Below are 19,036 nucleotides of genomic sequence, written 5' to 3'. Positions count from 1 at the left end.
AGTAGAGAAACTGATGAAAATAATGTTAGGAAATGATTCTTGTTGCTGTGTGTAGCATAGACAGAGTAGGAAGAAACAGCACGACCAGTAAGGAGATACAGCAGGAAGTAGCTTAAGCTAAGTTGTCAGTGGATATGTGTTATAAGAAGTGATGAATATGAAGAATTTAGAGAAACATGGAGAGACTTAAATGAACTGATACAGAAGGAAATAAGCAGAATCAGGAAGACAGTATGCACAATGACTACAACATAAATGAGATGAACACTGTGTTTATAATTAACAAACAGCCTCAGAGAAGAGTTGAAAAAATGCACCTCATCTTCATTAAAGAGATGGGCAAATAGCAAAGTGGAAGAGTAGACCATCAGTCCTGGTGTCTGTTAGTTTTGCCGAACTGCTTTTTTCTCCTTTTAAATCTTTGTTAGGAGGGTTAACTCATTGTGCAAGGGAGGGGGAGGAATACCTTTGGAAATAAATATGAACTAGAAACAAAATGTACCGATAAAAATGACGGAAATGCTCTTTAAAAGAGGAGATGTGTCAGACAACAGGAAACCCTTGACTGGAGGGAAAGTAGAAGGTCAGTATTAGATATGAAAATTACAGAGTCATTTACATCTAGATGGTAATTGAAATTTTAAGAGTGAAAGTAGATAAGGGAAAGCTTGAGAGGACCAGCACAGGGAGATCCATGACATGGCAGCATTTTATTGAATATGCTGTCTTCCAGCAACAGGGTGAAGCCCCACTTAAGACTCCTGAAAAATGGCTTTCCCTAGGGGAACCTTGTGCAATCACTGGATTGATCCAAATGGAGGCTTCATAGAGCCTAATTAGGGTCGTCCTTTTTATTCAGATCACTTCGAGGTATGCAGCCTAGAGAGTCATTGCATGTTGGCTTGATAGATTCATGTGATGACCCGGCAGAGCATATGTAGTTCCAGTAGTCAGGATTAGACTGTGATCACTGCTGTAGTTGGGACCAAGCAAAATCCTTTATATACCCTGTCTGTATAAAGTCTTCCATAAATTCCCTGCCCCCTACCAAGTAAATGAATACAGAGAACAGCATCAGAATTTGTATAGGAGGGATATGAGAGTACGGGAGAGAAGGAGTATGCCTCTCTAGGCACACTAATTGCACTATTGGTGGAGTTTTGATGATGGAAGCAAAGGTCCCTTGTATACAAAAATATTTATAGCAGCACTTATCAGTCAATAAACAAGCCTTCCATGAATGTTGAATCTGTGCCAGGCACTATGCTAAGCCCTGGGAATCCAAGAGGTGGAGATGAGCAGGTAGAGCTTTGTAGGCATGGGTACAAGTATAGTACAAAGGCAAGGGTGGTGAGAGTTGGAATGTAGTGTAGGAGGAACAGCAAGTGGGCCATTTTAGCTGAATATGAAGTGTATATTATAAGTCTGGAAAGGCAGGAGGCAGACTGAAGTGCTACAAATGCCTAATAGAGAGGTTGGTAACTTATCCTAAAGGGAAGAGCTTTTTGAGCAGGGGATTAGCATTAGATATGGAGCGTATTAAAGCGCTTTGGCAGTTGTGTGGTAGATAGACTGAAAATAGAGGGTTGTATGGGAGGAAAACCAAGGTGACCAGTATGGCAGAACTGCAGAGTGCATGGAGGATCTTTGATAGTATTTCCTGGTCACCTGATTACAAAAGCAGCCAGGACTTGAGGGGTTGGGTCTCTTCCCTCAATGTTTGGACTTCAGACCAGTAACATGATCAGCAATCGCCCAGGAAAGCTTCTCCCACCAAAATCACCCATATCCCTTCCCCGACCTGAATGTCCTTCCCCTGCTATGGCTAAGTGAACCTTCTTTTAGATCAGAGGTTCCCAAACTTGTTTGGCCTACCATTCCCTTTTCAAAAAAAAAAAAAAATTACTCAGCACCCCCCTGGAAATCTACTTTCTTTAACTCTTTATTTTTTTTAATTTGTATCATTTCAAAAAATATAAAATATATTTTTAAATGATGCATCTTAAATTTAATAATTTATTGTAAATTTGTGGGTTTTTTCCCAGCATTGAAATTTTGATGATGCAATATTATATCATGTAACCATCTAGTATCAAATCATAAACACGCACACATTCCCAACGATGCTCAACAAGTTCACCTGCCAATACTTGCTTGTTAAGACCTGTTGGTGGACTTGATCAGTTTTACCTTGCATCTTGTGTGTTTATTTGGAAAATAATATAATCACTACAACTTTAACTCTGTTACACAACAGATGAAACATGTACAAACCATTTTTCAAAGTTTTCTTATCTTCTTATGCTTCCACTGCCCCCTTATTTTTATTCAACACCCCCCATTTGCACCCAAGGCTACTACTGCCTCCCTATCCCCATCCCCATTGTGTTCCAGCACCCCCTAGGGAGCAGTATCCCCTACTTTGGGAACAGACTTATAAGTGTTTCATTTCATTCCAGTTACAAAGCAGGTACATAGCCATCCTGGTTGGCCCTGGCCTGTGACACCAGTCCTTCCTTCCTTATTCCATCTCTTGTGGTTAGAGTTGCCAACCCATTGAAGTTTTTTTGCCTACTCAGAAGGTTTTTTATACAACCCAAGAAAGAAGTTCAAGTTCCTTTTCCCAGTGATGGTTCAAACAATTCCTTCCTTAATAGGGTTTGGAATTATTGGAAGGTGCTTTGCTTTTTAATGCTGTGAGGGATTTAATTGTCCTTGGGAATTCAGCTGGAAGAAAGGTGATCCTTTAGGTCAGTGGTGTCAGAATCAAATAGACACATGAAAAAAAGGAGGATCCCTGTGGGCTTCTCATATTGTCTTAGAAAATGACATTAATATTATCTATGTTCTAATGTATTTTTATTTATTTTGTTAAATATGTACCAATTACACTTAAATCTGATTTGGGCAGTGCTCCTAGAGGTCTCTTTGTTTGGCACCTCTGCTTTAGCTGACTTAACGGTAATCCTGAGTCCCTGGATGAAGGTAAGGGTGAGTTTTCATCCAGTATCCCTACACACACGTGCACGCACGCACACACACACACAATATAAAGGAATAATTTCTTGATGGAAGCCTCTAAAGCAGCCAAAATTTTATGTCATCCAGAGAAGCAGAGGTTTTGGCTACTGGGCTAAAGAACACTGAGTGGGTGGCATTATGAGGCCCAAGACAGTTTTCAAGGAAGAGACTTATGATCACTTAGTTACCTTGCTACAGATGACCTGGGCCTGGACCAGTGAAGGCATTGGAGGAATCAAGCATCTGTGCTATGGGCCTAATATTCCTGGTGGTCATCATTTTTATATCAGGAGACCTGCTCTGAACTGCCCCTAACATTACCCCCATTGTATGAACGATCCTTTTTAGAAGATTGTTTGGTTTTATATTTTAATGGTTGTATTAAATTCCTCAAATGCTGTTTATTGTAGGCTTCTTCCTGAGGTCAGAATTGTTTTAAGATTATTTTAATGGGGAAAAGTTCTCTATTTTTTATTATTATTAATAGATATTATTATCTATTTATCTATTATTATTATCTATTTATTATTTATTGGGACTTTGTTACCAAGAGCTGCATGTGGTATGGGAGGCGTGGTTCTTGTTTATTGGAAGCAGAGCTGGTCTTCCTTTAGGGAGGCCATTCTTGGGATCATCATTGGTTTGACTTCCGTGCCACCTATAAAGGCCCATCCTGTAGGGAGTTGGTGGGAGTTAGTGCTAAGGTTTAGCAGAATTTTCACTGCCCTGCAGGGACACAATTTTCTGATTTAGCATGGCCATTCCTGTGGCAAATGCAGATGCAGAGAACTAACATTTCATCAGAATCGTATCCTTTTTAATCTTAAGCAAATTTGTTTTTATCACACTTTTTGGTCCACAAATATCTCATTGCATTCTGAGCCAGACCCTGAATCACTGCACTGGCCTGGTCTAGGCCAGGCTTAGAGTATATATAGCCTTGAATGACAGGTTGAACAGCTTGGATTGAAGGGTTGCAAGTTCTTAAGTACTTGATAGATGTGGAAAAAAAGTGATGAACTAGACTAAAAGAGAGGATGTAAACAGATGAATTAGAAGGCTAATGAAGTCATCCAGGTGTGAAGGGATGAGAACCTGAGCTAAGGTGAAAACAGTGTGGGAAATCCAAAAGACATTAAGAAGGAAGAATCAGCAGGATCAGGTGACTCACTGACATAGTGAGCCAAGGTGACAGCAAAGGTAATAGGTAATAAATTGTGTCTGGAGATATAAATGTGGAAGTCAACCACAAAATGATAATAGCTAAAGTTCAGAAAGTAGGTGAACTCATAAAGGGCTGACTGTAGAGACAGAACAGCAGTAGACTAAGACCTGAAACTTAAGAACACCAATAAGGCAGGTACAAAGACAATAAGTATTTATTTAGTGTTTATAGGCACTGTGCTAAGCCCTGAAGATAAAAATAAAAGCAAAAAGATAATCCCTGCTTTCAAGGAATTCATATTCTAATGGGGGAAGACAATATATAAAAGGCAGCTGATAAATGAGGTAGAAAAGGGGGTAACAACGTCTAAAGGGTCAGAAACACAGTTGGGAACAAAGCATGGCCAGTCTGGTCCTATCCCCAAAACAGAGGCCTTCAGAAGGAACTCATCAATAGGAGAAGGGGGCTGGCAGAGGGACATTCCAGAGTGAGAAGTTTCCTGAATCATGGTGGCAAAATCCAAGAATGTCAGAAGGGAATTTTTAAAAAGCTGAGAGGTACTGGTCAGAGAGTTAGGAATAGACTCATAAGACAGTGTCATGGAAACCAGGGGAGAGAATTTCATGTAAAGTACCAAGCAAAGGTAAGGTAGCCAGCTAGACTCACTACCCTAGATTTCCCCTCCCCATTTCTCCAGATCAGCTTTGTAAAGTAAAAGTTTATGGGGAAAACATCTCAGCACTTCAGAGGAGTACCACGATAAGCATCTTCTTACTAAATTTGATATCACTGCTGGCTGGTCCACAGGGTCAAATGTATCAGGGAAAATGATAATTTCTTTTTTAATTAATTTTTTAATTTTTTATTAATTTATTTTGAGTTATCAACAATCACTTCCATAAGCTTTCGAGTTTTAAATTTTTCTCCCCATCCCTCCCCACCTCCCTCCCAAGACAGCGCATAATCTGATATAGATTATACATATACATTCGTTTTAAACACATTATCACGTTAGTCATGTTGTAAGGAAGAATTAGAACCAATAGGAGTAACCACAAGGAAGAAGAAACAAAACAAAACAGAAGGGAAAAAAAGAGCAAATAGTATGCTTCGATCTGCATTCAAACTCCATGGTTCTTTCTGTAGATGTGGATAGCATTTTCCATCAGGAGACTTTTGAAGATGTCTTTGATCCTTGCATTGATGAGAAGGGATAAGTCTATCAAAGTTAGTCATCGCACAACGTGGCTGTTACTGTGTACGACATTCTCCTGGTTCTGCACATTTCACTCAGCATCAGTCCATACAAATCTTTCCAGGCTTTTCTGAAGTCTGCCTGCTCATCATTTCTTATAGCACAATAGTATTCCATTACATTCATATACCACAACTTGTTCAGCCATTCCCCAGTTGATGGGCAGAAAATGATAATTTCTAGGGGCAGCTAGGTGGCGCAGTGGATAGAGCACCAGTCCTGAAGTCAGGAGGACCTAAGTTCAAATCTGGCCTCAGAACAAACCCTGGGTAAGTCACTTAACCCCAATTGCCTTAAAAAAATGATAATTTCTTAAGAAAAGATCATTATATTTAGAGAGAAAGAGGTCATCTTAGAGACTACAATTTCAATTGGATGGAGGAGTAGAAGACATTGTAGGAGCTTAAGGAAAGAGAGAAAAATGAGGAAATGGAGGAAGTATTTGAGGAATCGAGCTAAAAAGAAAGGAAAAAAATAGGATGAAACTTGGAAGAAAGGGGTCAAATGAAGGTTGTTTTTGGTTTTTAGAAAGGAAAAGCGTATGACTGAAAAAGGAATGCCAACAGTAGTAAAAAGGAGAAACAAGATTATTGAAGCCCGAGGATGTGTTGCCATTTCTGCTGGGGTTTGAAGAGAGAGCCCAGATTCTATGCCAATGGATCCCTTCTCCCACTCATCACTGGGAACTGAGAGAGAGACAGAGACAGAGAGAGCAGAAAGTGAGAGGGAAGAAAAAAGAGATGCTACCTGTCCTTTAGTGAGAGTGGACGTCGTCTCTCCTTTCAAACAAATGCAGTCCCTCTCCCCTTAGCAAACCCACTGGGGTATGTTTGTCACATCCATCCTTATCCCCAATTCCACTCATCTCACTGAAGGTGTTGGGGAAGCTTAAGCATTGTCCTTTGGAGTGTTTCCCACTGTGCTTTGCACTAAAGAGTCTCAACAAAGTTTACATGTCACAGTTCTTTATGGCCTCCTAAGTCCCACACAAAGAGTCCTAAGCTGTTCATTCAGCAGAGTTCTTAGACAATACCAAAATCAACATTTCCAGGGCCCCTACTTCAGTCACAAGGTCATTTTAGTCCAGTCCTACCAACTATGTCATCTATATTGCACTGTATTTTCCCCCTGGGGCAGGTTGTGGTCTGTACAGCAAAATATATTTCTTCCTCAAATATCCAGGGTACTCTGCTTTGTGTTTCTAGGTATAGCACAAACAGCAACCTTTCATTTCAGAATTTGGCTTGGGATATTATGTCCCATCTGAAAACCTACCATGATTCTATAGTCACCATTGGATAAACAGTCTGTGAACTCCATAGCATTTCCAGGTCCTTAAATGATTGAATCTTTCTGGAGGGTTAGCCAGTATACCCATTTTCATAGCATGATACATTACTGTTGTAAGTTTGTGAGTTTAATATTCAGGGAACCATTGTCTTTCCACTTAGGCAATTGACCCTAATTCTAGGCAAAGCAATCAAGAGAACATCTTGCATGTTAGACCTGCAGGGCTTGACATATGAAGTGACAATGATACCATCACATAGGACCTTATGTCATAGACCTCTGAAGCAATGGCCTACCATCTGGCCTCATAATGCCACCCACTCAGTGTTCTCTGGCCCAGTAGCCAAAACCTCTGCTTCTCTGGATGACATTCCCTGTGTGTGTGTGTGTGTGTGTGTGTGTGTGTGTGTGTGTGTGGTGTGTGTGTATACTGGATAAAAACTTGATATAGCAATGGCTGTACCTCATTCCAACCACAGTTACATGTACAACTGGAAGAAATGATGTAGGATTATCTCAAAATTGCATTTCAAACTCCATGTATGTTTAGCACATACAGAAGAAGCTTGAGCCACAAAATGGTTACTTTAAAAAAAAAAAGGTTAGTTTTAACAGTCTAAAGAGAAGAAAATATCTGTCAATAACAGTGGATAGCATGTTTATTATCACCCTACCCTCCTTTTTACTGAAGGAGAAAAACAACAAGAATTCCCTCATGTACTTAATTGCACTAAGATAAACAACTTCTATCATCACTTGGCAGCTAACCTAAGCCTCAGTTTGCTCATTTACAAAATGGGATAATAATACACTTCATACCTCATGCTTCCTCCACCTCCCCCCCCTTTTTTTTTGGAGAGGAAAGAGCTTTGTAAACTATTAAGAGCTTTTCAAATGTGAGTTTTTGTTCAAAATCATACAGCACAGTGGTGGTGACAGAGATGAGCCTTCAGCCCGTCTCATGACTCCTAATCTTGTGTTTTTCTGCTTCCTGACATATTCTACACTCTCATGAGCAGTGCAAACAGTGTCAGATGTTGTCCATACCATCCAAATGGCCAAGATGTCAAGCTCCTAAACGGGGGTCCTGATCCTTTTTTGGTGTCCTAGACCCCTTTGACAGCCTGATGAATGAAGCCTATGGACCCCTCACTCAAAATAATGTTAAATGCATAAAATAAAATACATAAGATTACAAAGGTACTCAATCATATTGAAATACAGTTATAAAAATATGTAGAAAACAAACAAAAACAACTTCACAGACCCCAGGTTATGACTTGTGTAGACAGTGAGATTAGTTGCAGGTTGTCCTATGGAATCAGGGAACCCCATCTGTACAATTTACAGAAGTGAGTGAGTAGCTTCCTGAGATGCTGTCTACCAAACAATCATCAACACAATGTCCCCATTTAAATAATGCCACCAGGCTCCTCTGTTATTAACATCTTTCAACCCCTTATGGAAGTTCTCTGGATGGGAAAGGAAGGGAAACACTGGGGAATATATATGGATCCAAAAACAAAAAAAATCAAGTTATTTAAAATTTAAAAAGAACTTTGGTAGAACCTAATGTCATAACTATTGAAATTTTTAAGGAAAAAAATTGCATTTTAATAATAATGACTAACATTTATGTAGTACTTTAAATTTTGCAAAGGGCTTTACCAGTTAGGTAATGAGGTGGATAGAGTCCAGGCCTGGAGTCAAGAAGACTCATTTTCCTGAGTTAATCTAGTCTTAAACAATTACTAGCTGTGTGACCCTGGGCAAGTCATTTAATCCTGTTTGTCTCAGTTTCCCCATCTGTAAAATAAGCTGTTGAAGGAAATGGCAAAACATTCCAGTGTCTTTGCCAAGAAAACCCCAAATGGGGTCACAAAGAGTCCAACATGACCAAAAGGACTGAACAACAGCAACTTACATATATTACCTCACTTGAATCTAACAATAGCCTTTTTTGTAGATGAGAAAAACTGAGTTTCAAAAACATTGAGTGATTTGCCCATGGCCATGAATCTAGTAAGTATCAGAGGCAGAATTTGAACCCATATACTCCAGACTCCAATCCCAACATTCTATCAATTATAGTACCCTGTGTATAAATAACAACAAATATACTTATAAGACATAAAAATTCAGGTACAGAAATGTTGTCAATGTGCTGGAAACTTCCAGTTATTTGGAAACATCCAAATATTATGAAAAAGTGCCTAGCAGGTTTTCATTTGGCACCAAATAAAGGCCAAAGATTTCAAACCTGCCACTGTTGTTCAGTCTTGAAGAAGAAATGTGAGAAAGCTGATGGTGATAGCATCTCACGGTCTCCAATTTATCCCTATACATAGCAACTATAATAACAGTCCTTGAATGTTTTCATTGCTGTTTTCCTACAGAGACTCCTTGTTATCCATTGTTTAGACCCAAACTTTTCCGCCTTTCTTTCATATTCTTGAACTTTACTACAGAAAAGAAATCATCCAAAAAAAACTATCAGATAATGGTTAAAAAATAGAAAAGTTTATCAGTGAAACAGATTAGGTTCACAAGGACCAGAGGCAATTGAACATAGTAGCATAGTGTTTGATAAACTTTCCCTAACTCCAAAACTAAGGTAAGGATTATTTAATAAAAATTGCTAGGAAAACTTGAATGCTGTCTGGAAAAAATTAGTTCAGGCCAACATCATACATTATATACCACAATAAACAACAAGTGAGTGCAAGATTTCGATATAAAAGTAAAATCATAAATTTGAAAAGCAGGGGAGGAAATAAATAACCTTTCACAATTATGAATAGAGAACAAGTTCTTGACCAAAGTGGAGATAGAAAAGATCACAGGATTAAATGGACAATTGTGATAATATGGAATTGAAAAATCTGCACAAACTAAAGTTAAAATTAGGAGGGAAACTTAGCTGGGGGGAAAAAAATGTTTGCAGAAAATTTATCTGATAAAAGTCTGGGATCCAAGACTTGGAGATTTTATTCAAACATGTAAGAAGAAAAGCTATTTCTACATGAAGTATTGAATGAAATGGATGAGCTTCTATCTGAGCCCATGACAGTCTTTATTACGTTAATGTTTGCTTCAGACAATCTGAGTGGGTGGCTGAATACAGTTCTAAAGATGGATATGACTAGGATTGTACCTATCCTCACCTTGTGAGTTTGAGTGAAACTGACTGTTGGCAAGAGGAGTTTTTTTTTTGTTTTTTTGTTTTTCCAGAGAAGATGAACATCAAGCCTGGCCATTTCATCAGCAGACATGTCCCAGAAGTGATTTAGATAATGCAGTACAAGGTGAAATGTCAAATTCCTAATTAGCAGTCTTATAAACTGTAACAGATTGATAACAATTTGTTGTTGTTCAGTCATGTTTGACTCTTCTTGGCAAAGATATCAGAAGGCTTTGCCATTTACTTCTCCAGGTGTCCCTGTTTTACAAATGTGGAACTGAGGCAAATAGGGGTTAAGTGACTTGCCCAAGGTCACACAGATTTTCCCAACTCCAAACCAATGCTCTTATCTACTGTGCCACCTAGCTGCCCTAAATAACAGTAGCCTTGAACTAAGTTATTGAATACTGGTTAATTCATTCATGTTTAGCACTTCTTGAATATGTAGGAATAAATTATCAATCCAATTATGGGTACCCTGCTTTTGGCAGAACTCTAGATGTGAGCCATAGATATAAATAAAATCATTTCTATTGCATTGGGGCAGGAGTTTTAGTGAGCTAAAGAGAAAAAACAGGAAACCTAGCACCCTTTCAGTCATACTCCATAGGACTGAAACTGGTCAAAACTTCATGCCTGGTTATAGAACACAGGGTAGCTCAGCACCCTAGCCCCTGTGGCCCAGGCAGCAGTTCCATAAAGTTTGATAAAGAAAACCTTGAAAGATTTAAGAACTCTGACATGTTTATTTTTTTAATATAGAACAAAAGTTCAGAGGGAAACATGGACAAGCAGGACAGCTTTGTAACTAATGTGTTGAATTTAAATTAAAAAAAAAGTTTCCTTGATTCTCTTTACTTTTTTTCCCCTTTTTTGGGGGGGGAGGAATCATATCACTAGCCCTTTCTCTCCTTCCCAACTCTCCCATCACCAAAAAAAAAAGGGGGAGGGAATGAGAATCAAGGAACCATTTTTGGGGGGGAGGGGTTGTTGTGGAGCTAGGTGACTGAAGTGGATGGAGCTAGGCCTGGAGTCTAGAAGATGTAAGTACAAACCAGGCCTCAGACACTTAGTAGCTATGTGACCCTCAGAAAAGTGATTTAACCCTGTTTGCCTCAGTCTTCTTATCTGTAAAATGAGCTGGAAAAGGAAATGGCAAACCACTTCAATATCTTGGCCAAGAGAACCCCAAACACAACAATATATAAAGTTAAGACATGACAGAAACCCTGTTTTCTATTCTTAGTATATAGAAGTGGTTGTTGTTTTTTTAAATTTAGAAACACAAAAAATTAAAATTAAAATCCTGGAGAGGGTAGTGGGGACAAATTTAGAGCCAGAAGCAGTTTTAGAGATAATTTAGTCCATTTCCCCTCTCTTTGACTAACGTTTCATATAAAATCCTCTTTTTTATATAAGTATACGGAAATGTTTGTAAATATCTGTCCAGTGCAGAATAATAGAAAATAAATAAATTAAAATCTTGGCAGGGGTGGCGTAGGGTAGTGAGAATCCTAATATGTTACAGCTAGAAAAAATTTTAGAAATCATCTGGCAGTCCCTTTCCTGTTTCCTGGACCAACGTTTCACATCGAAATTTTCTATAACCGTTCTTAGTATATGGAAATGTTTATTGATATTTGTCAGGTTCAACATAAAAAAAATCAAATTTACGGTGGTACAGTAGTACGTTAGAACGAGCACATCCAGTCCCTCTAGGAGACAAGAGGCGAGGGCATCCGAGGCCAAGGAGGCACTCTCTTCCCTGCATTTACATCACACCCATATTCATACAAAGTCATGTTGCAGATACAAACACTTTCGCTGACAAAGACACGTGCACACAGGTATGCACACAGATGTGCACACCCTTCTCCAGGAGCCGAGCCTAGGTTTGGAGGCTCCCCCCAGCCCCCACCCGCCGCCCGGCCCCAAGGCCACCGAGTCCAGCACAGAAAAGGTAGATCAGGCCGGTTAGGACAGCGGGCAGTGTCTCAGTGACTGGGCGGAAGCGGCTCGCGCGGCTGGGGGTGGGGGTGTGGGGGGAGAGCCGAACTCGGGCCGGGAACATCTGGCAGAGGCGAGAGGCGGGACCCGAGTCCCAGGGGGGCGCGGATTGGCTGCGCGGGTGGGCGAAGGAGGGACTGAGGCGGGAGGGGGCGGGGCCAGAGAGCCCCTTTAAAGCCCTGACATCAGGCGGCGGCCCGAGCCCTGCCTTCCTCCGCCCCCCGTTCCCGGGCCGCTGCCGCAGCCGCTGCCGCAGCCGCAGCCGCCATGGACCCAGTGGATCCGGCCCGGCCCGGCCCCGGCCAGAGTCCTCGGTGAGTCTCGGCCGCGCGCGGATCTTGCTGGGGAAGACTGGCGGGAGCCCCGGACCAGGAGGGTTAACGCTTTCGTGGCAGCCCGGCCTTCCGCCCCGACCCCCCCCCCACCCCAGCCCAGCCTCCTCCTTCCTCCCTGGGGGCCCTCCCGCCCGCTGCTCGGTCCATTCGGCGCCCCCCACCCCGCCATCTCCGCGCACGCTCCGTGTCCCCGGAAGGAAAACTGGAGGGGCAGAGGGGTGTTCCGGGGCCAGCCCCCTCCCAGCTCCTGAGTCTCTGACCTTGTCCTGCTCGCCCCGCTCCCCCACCCCCAGCGTCGCAGGCGTGGGGTCCTGCCCCCTACCCCATCCCCAGTGAAGGGGCAGAACACCCCCAGTGCTCAGAATCCCCTGCGGGTGGGGTGGAGTGAGGGGAGGATGGAGGATGAGAAAAGGCTGAATGGGGGTGGGCTGCGCAGGAAGTGGGGCCTAGGCAGCCCCTTCACCGAAGTCGGCCGGGCTCTTGGCCTCGGTGCCAGAAGAATGCGGAGAATGCGACTGTGCCCGCCGCTGCCCCCACCCTACTCGGAGTGCGGCGCGCGGGACCGATCACCAGCCCCTTCCTTTATGTTCCAAGGTCCACCCCCACCTCCTGGCCCCATCCCTGGGTCACTCCCAGGGACTCGCGCTGGCCCTATCCCTGGGTCACTTCCAGAGCCCCGCGCTGGCCCCATCCCTGGGTCACTCCCTGAGACCCGAGCTGACCTCATCCCTGGGTCACTCCCTGAGACCCGAGCTGGCTGGGTCCTTTACCTGCCCCCACGGCCCTGGGCTCATCTTGGGGCAGCACCAAGGGGTCAGCTGAGTGAGTCTTCTCCAGGGACCAATTTAAGACATTTCTGCCTCTCTAGACTGAGACTGGGAGTTGAGGTTAATGGATTTTCAAGGGAGATCTTATATCCCTCTTCTTCCCCTATTCTCCCCAAACAACAAAAATCACATGCAAAAGCCTTCTGATTTGGGGAATGGGGATGAGCGTGGTCTTCCTATAATCTGTAAAGTTGAGGATAATTAACTAGGGCCCACAGCCTGTGCTGCATGCAGTCCCTTCTCTGCTCTTGCTATGCTAGCTGGTTGGAGATACCCCTAGCCCTTTGAGATATGTCAAGGAGGAAAGTGAAAAAAATTTGCCTCTGATTAGGCTCCTCCTCACCCTCAGCTGATGGGTTTACAGACCTAGAAGAAGTAGGGATCCTTGCCCTAGCAGATGTTCCTCTGCAGCTGGGCCTTGTCTTCAAAACAGATGGTCCAAGGGTGAGGTGACCTTGGTCCTTTAAGCATCCCTCATCTACCCCACACACATCAGGCAGCAGAGAGAGAGGACCAAGAAAAGCAACTGGATTTCAAGGAAAGGTTATTGTCCCTGAAAGGTTGCCAGCCCCAAAGTGTAGTAGGATGAAGCTGGTGGCAGGATGGAAAGGAAGAAAGCCTGTGACTGAGACTTGAGAAGCATTGGGGGACTTCAGCCAGTAGCTTGGTTTGGATGTCTGAATTTATTTGTGTGGCTTGGTTTTAAACAGCAGAGTCTGTTCAGAAACCAGAGAAGGGAGGTCAAAGATGAGGTGGCAGCTGATACCTTCCCATTCTCCTTCATTTGCAACAGGGCTGGTAAAGCTTGCAGGAGTATGGCCCCTGCTGAGGTACCTTGGCTCTTCTGATATTTGAGTTGGTCCTTTGAGTGGGGGTTAAGGAGGGAGGAGGAGGGCAGTGAGGCAGGCAGATTCCCAGGAGACAGTTTGTAGCTCAGCTGTTTGGACTTGTTGTAGGATCTGGGCCAGGGAGAGAGCTCATCCATTCCCTCACAGGGAGAGGGTAAAGTGGAGGGAGTGCCGTGCCTTCACTCATTTAGGAGCTCTGACAAAAGTTTCTTCCCCCCAAATCTCCCCCTTCCCAGCTTCCCTTCTTCCCACCTGGCCTGCCTTACCATCCTGGCAGCAGGATGAAGGAGCCCCTACCTCATTGTTCCTGAAGTCCCCCCACCCCTTTTTCCCCCTAGGTTCAGGGCTTTCTCTGGAGTCTGGCTCTCCAGGTTGGAACATGTTCTTCTACCTTGGATCTAGAGGCCCCTCTGTCCCTCATTTCTTTTTATCTTTGGTTTCCCAGGTGCTACTGGGAATATTGGAGGGAAGAATTCAGTTTAGAAGTACTAGGAACCATTGGGTTTGTGTGTACCGTCACTTTCTGTCCTGCTTTACTTGACGCAGTGAAGACCTTGAGTTAAGCACGGTTGACCACTGAGGCTAAATTTCTAGTAGGAGGTATTGTTGATGGTAGTTATGAAGGAGAATGGCTTGATGGTCTATAGTGAGCTTCTGGTATGGTTTGTGTCACCTCCCAGAATAAAAGCAGCATGTTAGAAAGCATTTGCATTGACACACACATCCCCTCCCCAAAGTTGAATTATCCTCTAAAGGTTAAGCAATAACAGCCACTTCTCCAGGGTGGGTTGCTGTGGGTCCAGTTTCAGCATAAGCTTAGGGATGACCTTGCCTGAGAGATGGGAGAGGCATGAAATGATCTCCTAAACCAGGAGCTCTTAACCTGGAGTCTTCAGCACCCCCCTCCCCTTCCCAAGAGGTCTATGAATAGATTTTAGTGGATCCAGGAACTTGGTTGGAAAAAAGTTACATCTTTATTTCCACGTAATAGGTTTCCTTCATAATACTAGATGTTTTGTTTCATTTTGTTTTATACATTTAAAAACATTATTCTGAGAAAAGGACTCATAGGTGTCAACCAAATTGTCAAAGAGGTCTGTAATACCAAAAAAACATGTCAAGAATCTTTGTTTTAAAGGAGAGTCTCCTAATACCTTTGTGGTGGTCCTATTGACCCCAGCTCTCCAGTGATTCAGAATGTCCTCTTCTACGTACGACACCAAAGACAGTCTTGAACTTACTGTCTATTCTAGTGAATTGATTGGATTAAATTTCTTTCATATTTAGGATTTGTTTTGAAACGTCACGTGCAAATTTATTCAAATAACCCATACCACTGTATGCAAAGTAACAGAATTATAGAATGTAAAAACTAGAAGAGACCTCAAAGATCAATACAGTTCTTCATTTCACAGACAAGGAAGCTGAGGCCCAGAGAAGCATCCTGGCATAGTGGAAAGAACATGCATTGGAGTGAGAAGATCTGGTTCAAATTCCAGTTCCATCCTAGACCATGATGAAGTTGGGCAAATCAATTTACCTTATTGAGTCTCAGTTTCTTCATCTGTAAAATGGGAATATGAATGACTTACCTCACAAAGCACAAAGGGATTTGTAAACCTTTAAACACTATATAAATTTGTGTTGTTATTAACTTGTAATTGCTTAAGATCACATAATTGGTTGGTAGTAGACCCAGTACTAGACTTGAGTTTCCTAGTTTCCAGCTTTTTCCACTATAACACACTGATTAGCTCACATGAGAGAGTCCAGCTAACTGTGGGAGATGGGATTGGGAGAGAGGCATGGGCAGGACATTAAATAGCTGGTGATCTTGGATCTTGGGTTTCCGAAAGCTGGTGCTGGGGTCTCAATGCAGTTAGTGTTCCCTGAGAATGAGGAAGGACTTTCTTCTGGAGCCTCTAATCAGATCTGTGATATGTCTAAGAAAAGCACTCAAAAGCCTTAAAATGGGGGCATCTTAAATTCAAACCTGTTCTTACAGACCTGGTGAAAGCTGCTATTTGCAGCTTATCCCCAGCCCTTTTGATTTCATCGTTCCTGTCATTTCTATGAGTCTTCCTGTACATTGCCTGTCTGTACTCTTTTCTATCTGTGGGGCTGGATTGGATTGCCCTCATGCTTTCCTTGTCCACCATGGTAAGGAGGAGAAGAGGGAGAGGCCCCAAGAAACTTCGGTTCTTTGGTGCCTTCATTTTTTTCTCTCTAGCCTGGCATCACTGGGATTAGCAGCAGGGCAGTAGCAGGCCTTTGTCCGTGTTGTTTTCTGCAGCATTGAATGAATTGGTAGACCCTGCCACTGTATATAACTCCTATTTGAAAGATAGAAAAACAGAGGCCTGAGGCAGTGAGAAAAGAGGACTGTAACATGGAGGTTAAGAGCCAGAACTTGGAAGAGTCCAACCTTTTGATGAGCAAAAGTAACATTTCTTAGTACATAGTAGTTGGCATGAATAGAGTGCTTCCCCTGAGTTATTTCAGGGATCTTGCTGTCCGTAGCTTTAACTGATCACAAGACAAGATTTCCCGAGTTTTGAGGGAGGTACCCAGAAATCAAACCCTCATCTTACCATTTCATGTAACCCTATATCCTAAGCCAGGGCAGGGAGAAGGGCCTAGGAGCTGCTATCCTCAAAAGTGAACGAAATGGGATACCGGTTGGTCTTCCCTTTATTCAGCCCCCCACTGCAGACTTCCAGCCTTGTGCTTGATGTCTCTGGAAGGAAAGGAGCATCAGGGATCCCTATCCCTTCCCTTATACCTAATATTTGCCTGAAGCTTGGAGGGCAGTTTGATGATTCTGCCTTTAGTCTTCAAGTGATGTGAGACCCAAAAGACATTTTGGGGGCCTGAGTTCAGTAAGAGAAGGTGATCGTTTCCTTATGCCTCAGTTTCCCTGCATGTGCTAGTGAGTTAATAACATGCCATCATCAGGGTGTATCTCCATCCACTAATTACCATTTGCCCAGCCCTGGGAGCTGTACAGATGAAAGGATCTGTGGAGACCAAGTTGTTAATTAAGGGGAATTATCATTGATGTTATTACAATTTCTGAAAAACCATGCTGCAGCAACAGTGAAAAAAGCCATGCCAGGCCTGGATTCATACTGGGCGCCCCCCTCCCCTCCCGCACATTTTTTTTTTTAAATCTTGTTGGGTTGTTACTAGCCCTGCTCATTAGGTGTTTGATCAATGGCTCTTTATTTCCTACAGTTCTGCCTCTCATTCCAACTTCTCTTCACCCCTTGATGCCTAATCTAGAATTATTAAATGGCTCACATTCCAGATCCTAGAATCAGGTGGAGGTGGGGAATGGGAAAAAGCACAATAGGACTTTTCTGGGTTTGGTTGGGGGCCCCCCCTCCAACTCTTAGGGTGTGGCTCTGGAGTTACTTAGTGGTAGAGGTTCCCAGGGCCTGATTCACCATAGCTCTAGGCTGGGCTTGATGTGGGGGATATAATTGGCCCTTTGGTATGGGGATCTGTTGAGACACCCTCTGGACCTGACTGCAGCAGCCCCAGGCACCTCTTGGAGCCAGTGCTCTTCCAACTCTTTTCCCCACCCCCCACTCCTTAGTTAACACATCACCATTTTCAGCTTCAGTTGCCATATTTCCAGCTATCTACCTCCATTCCCCAAAGTCTTTTTCCATGGGCAAGAGGTACCCAGCTCAAAGACAGAAGTTGTCTTGAACTCTTCCTCTTAGCTTAGCCCTCCAAAGATAATCTCATCCTTCTCCCTCTGTATAGGATAACCTGTGGGGGGAGGGGGGGCAGCAGAGAGGGTCATCTCCATTTCTAAGGGAAGGAAATGCTTTAACCTCTACTGGGCTGACTCACCCTAATGTCCTCTGCCACCTCTCCCTGCTGGGATCTCTTGGGCAACAGCTGCTCATATTCCCCTTTAAGTGCCTGCAACCCAGCTATTGAGCCACACACTACCCACGTGGAATAGGAGAATCAGTGCAAGTCAGCCATGGACCTCTTGTCCAGCCACCTCCCTCGGACATCTGAACTGGGCTGAGCTCACCTGAGGATGTAGGGGTGGCTGTTTTCATGTACAGAAATTCGGTAGATCTGGACTGGCCTTAGGCCCTTCTTTCCTGGGGGAACAGACAGGATTGGTTCAGTATCCCTGTTCTAGTTTGAAAGGATGGGGGTTGTATAGAAGGGAAAACTTAAAAGGACACAAGATTTTCTTTGGAAGCCTCTGTCACTTGATGGAAAGATTCTACAAGTGCTTCTTAGCTTTGGGAGTGGTACGTGTGGCCCAAAAACTGGGACCTAGATGATGGACAAAGAAACTCAAGGAGGTGACTCTGTTGGGCCACCTTAAGAATAGAGCTCCCAAACCCTTCAGGTGATTTGGGATGCATCCCTACTTTCCCCATAACCTTGGAATAGAATACTACAGCAAGACAAGTCTTGGGAGGCCATAGGCACTACTACCCAATGCACTGCCCTGGGCCCCAGGTGTGTTAATACTGCACTAAACCCCTTGTTGACATTGTCTGAAGGATGTGGGAGCTCATGTCTGTATTTGGGCAGAGGCAGCTTCTTCCCCCATTCAATCTGTGGGTATCCTCTGGGCTCCTTATTCTGACTGCTAGTAACTGCTAGTGACTGGGGAGCTTAATATCTGGAAAGAAGAAGACCCTTCCTGCCAGATTACACACTACCCTGGCCCCCAGTCCCTGGTCCCTGGTCTCTGGCCCTAGACCTATTTCCCAAAGCCTGAGCTTTCCCTTCCTTTGTGGACTGGGGCTGTTCTTCATTTCCTTTGCAGAGGGCACCTCGCTTCCTGTCCCCAGGATAAGAAGTATAAGGTTTTGTCTTGCTGGCCCTTACTGTCTTTTGTTTTCTTGGGAAGGTTGTGGGGACAAGTGAGGAAGAGAGAATCAAAGAATAGCTAACATTTATATGATGCCTTAAGGTTTGCAAAGTGCTTGACATACATTCTCATTAGATCCTCACAAAAGCCCAGTGAGATTGGTGCTATTATCATTCTTGTTTTACTAATGAGGAACCTGTCAGAGAAGGGTAATGTGTAATGTGGCATAATAGATAGAGTGCTGGACTTGGAGTC

At 43.3% G+C, this 19,036-nt stretch overlaps 1 protein-coding gene across 2 annotated transcripts in view; it reads left to right on the top strand.

Moving 5' to 3' along the window:
• Positions 1 to 12,170: 12,170 nt before the first annotated feature.
• The window catches only part of NCKAP5L (NCK associated protein 5 like), a 51,793-nt gene continuing 44,927 nt past the window's right edge, over positions 12,171 to 19,036 (top strand). For both annotated transcript variants that reach the window (XM_027844454.1, XM_027844455.1), the window contains exon 1: positions 12,171 to 12,233. The gene's annotated coding sequence lies outside the window, so the exon portion shown is untranslated. The remainder of the gene's footprint in view (positions 12,234 to 19,036) is intronic.

This window comes from Vombatus ursinus, unplaced genomic scaffold (assembly GCF_900497805.2).
Source record: "Vombatus ursinus unplaced genomic scaffold, bare-nosed wombat genome assembly UNPS02014941.1, whole genome shotgun sequence".
In the NCBI taxonomy this organism is placed as follows: domain Eukaryota; kingdom Metazoa; phylum Chordata; class Mammalia; order Diprotodontia; family Vombatidae; genus Vombatus; species Vombatus ursinus.
The sequence above is the reverse complement of the archived record's forward strand: the minus strand, read 5'-3'. Positions and strand labels throughout refer to the sequence as shown.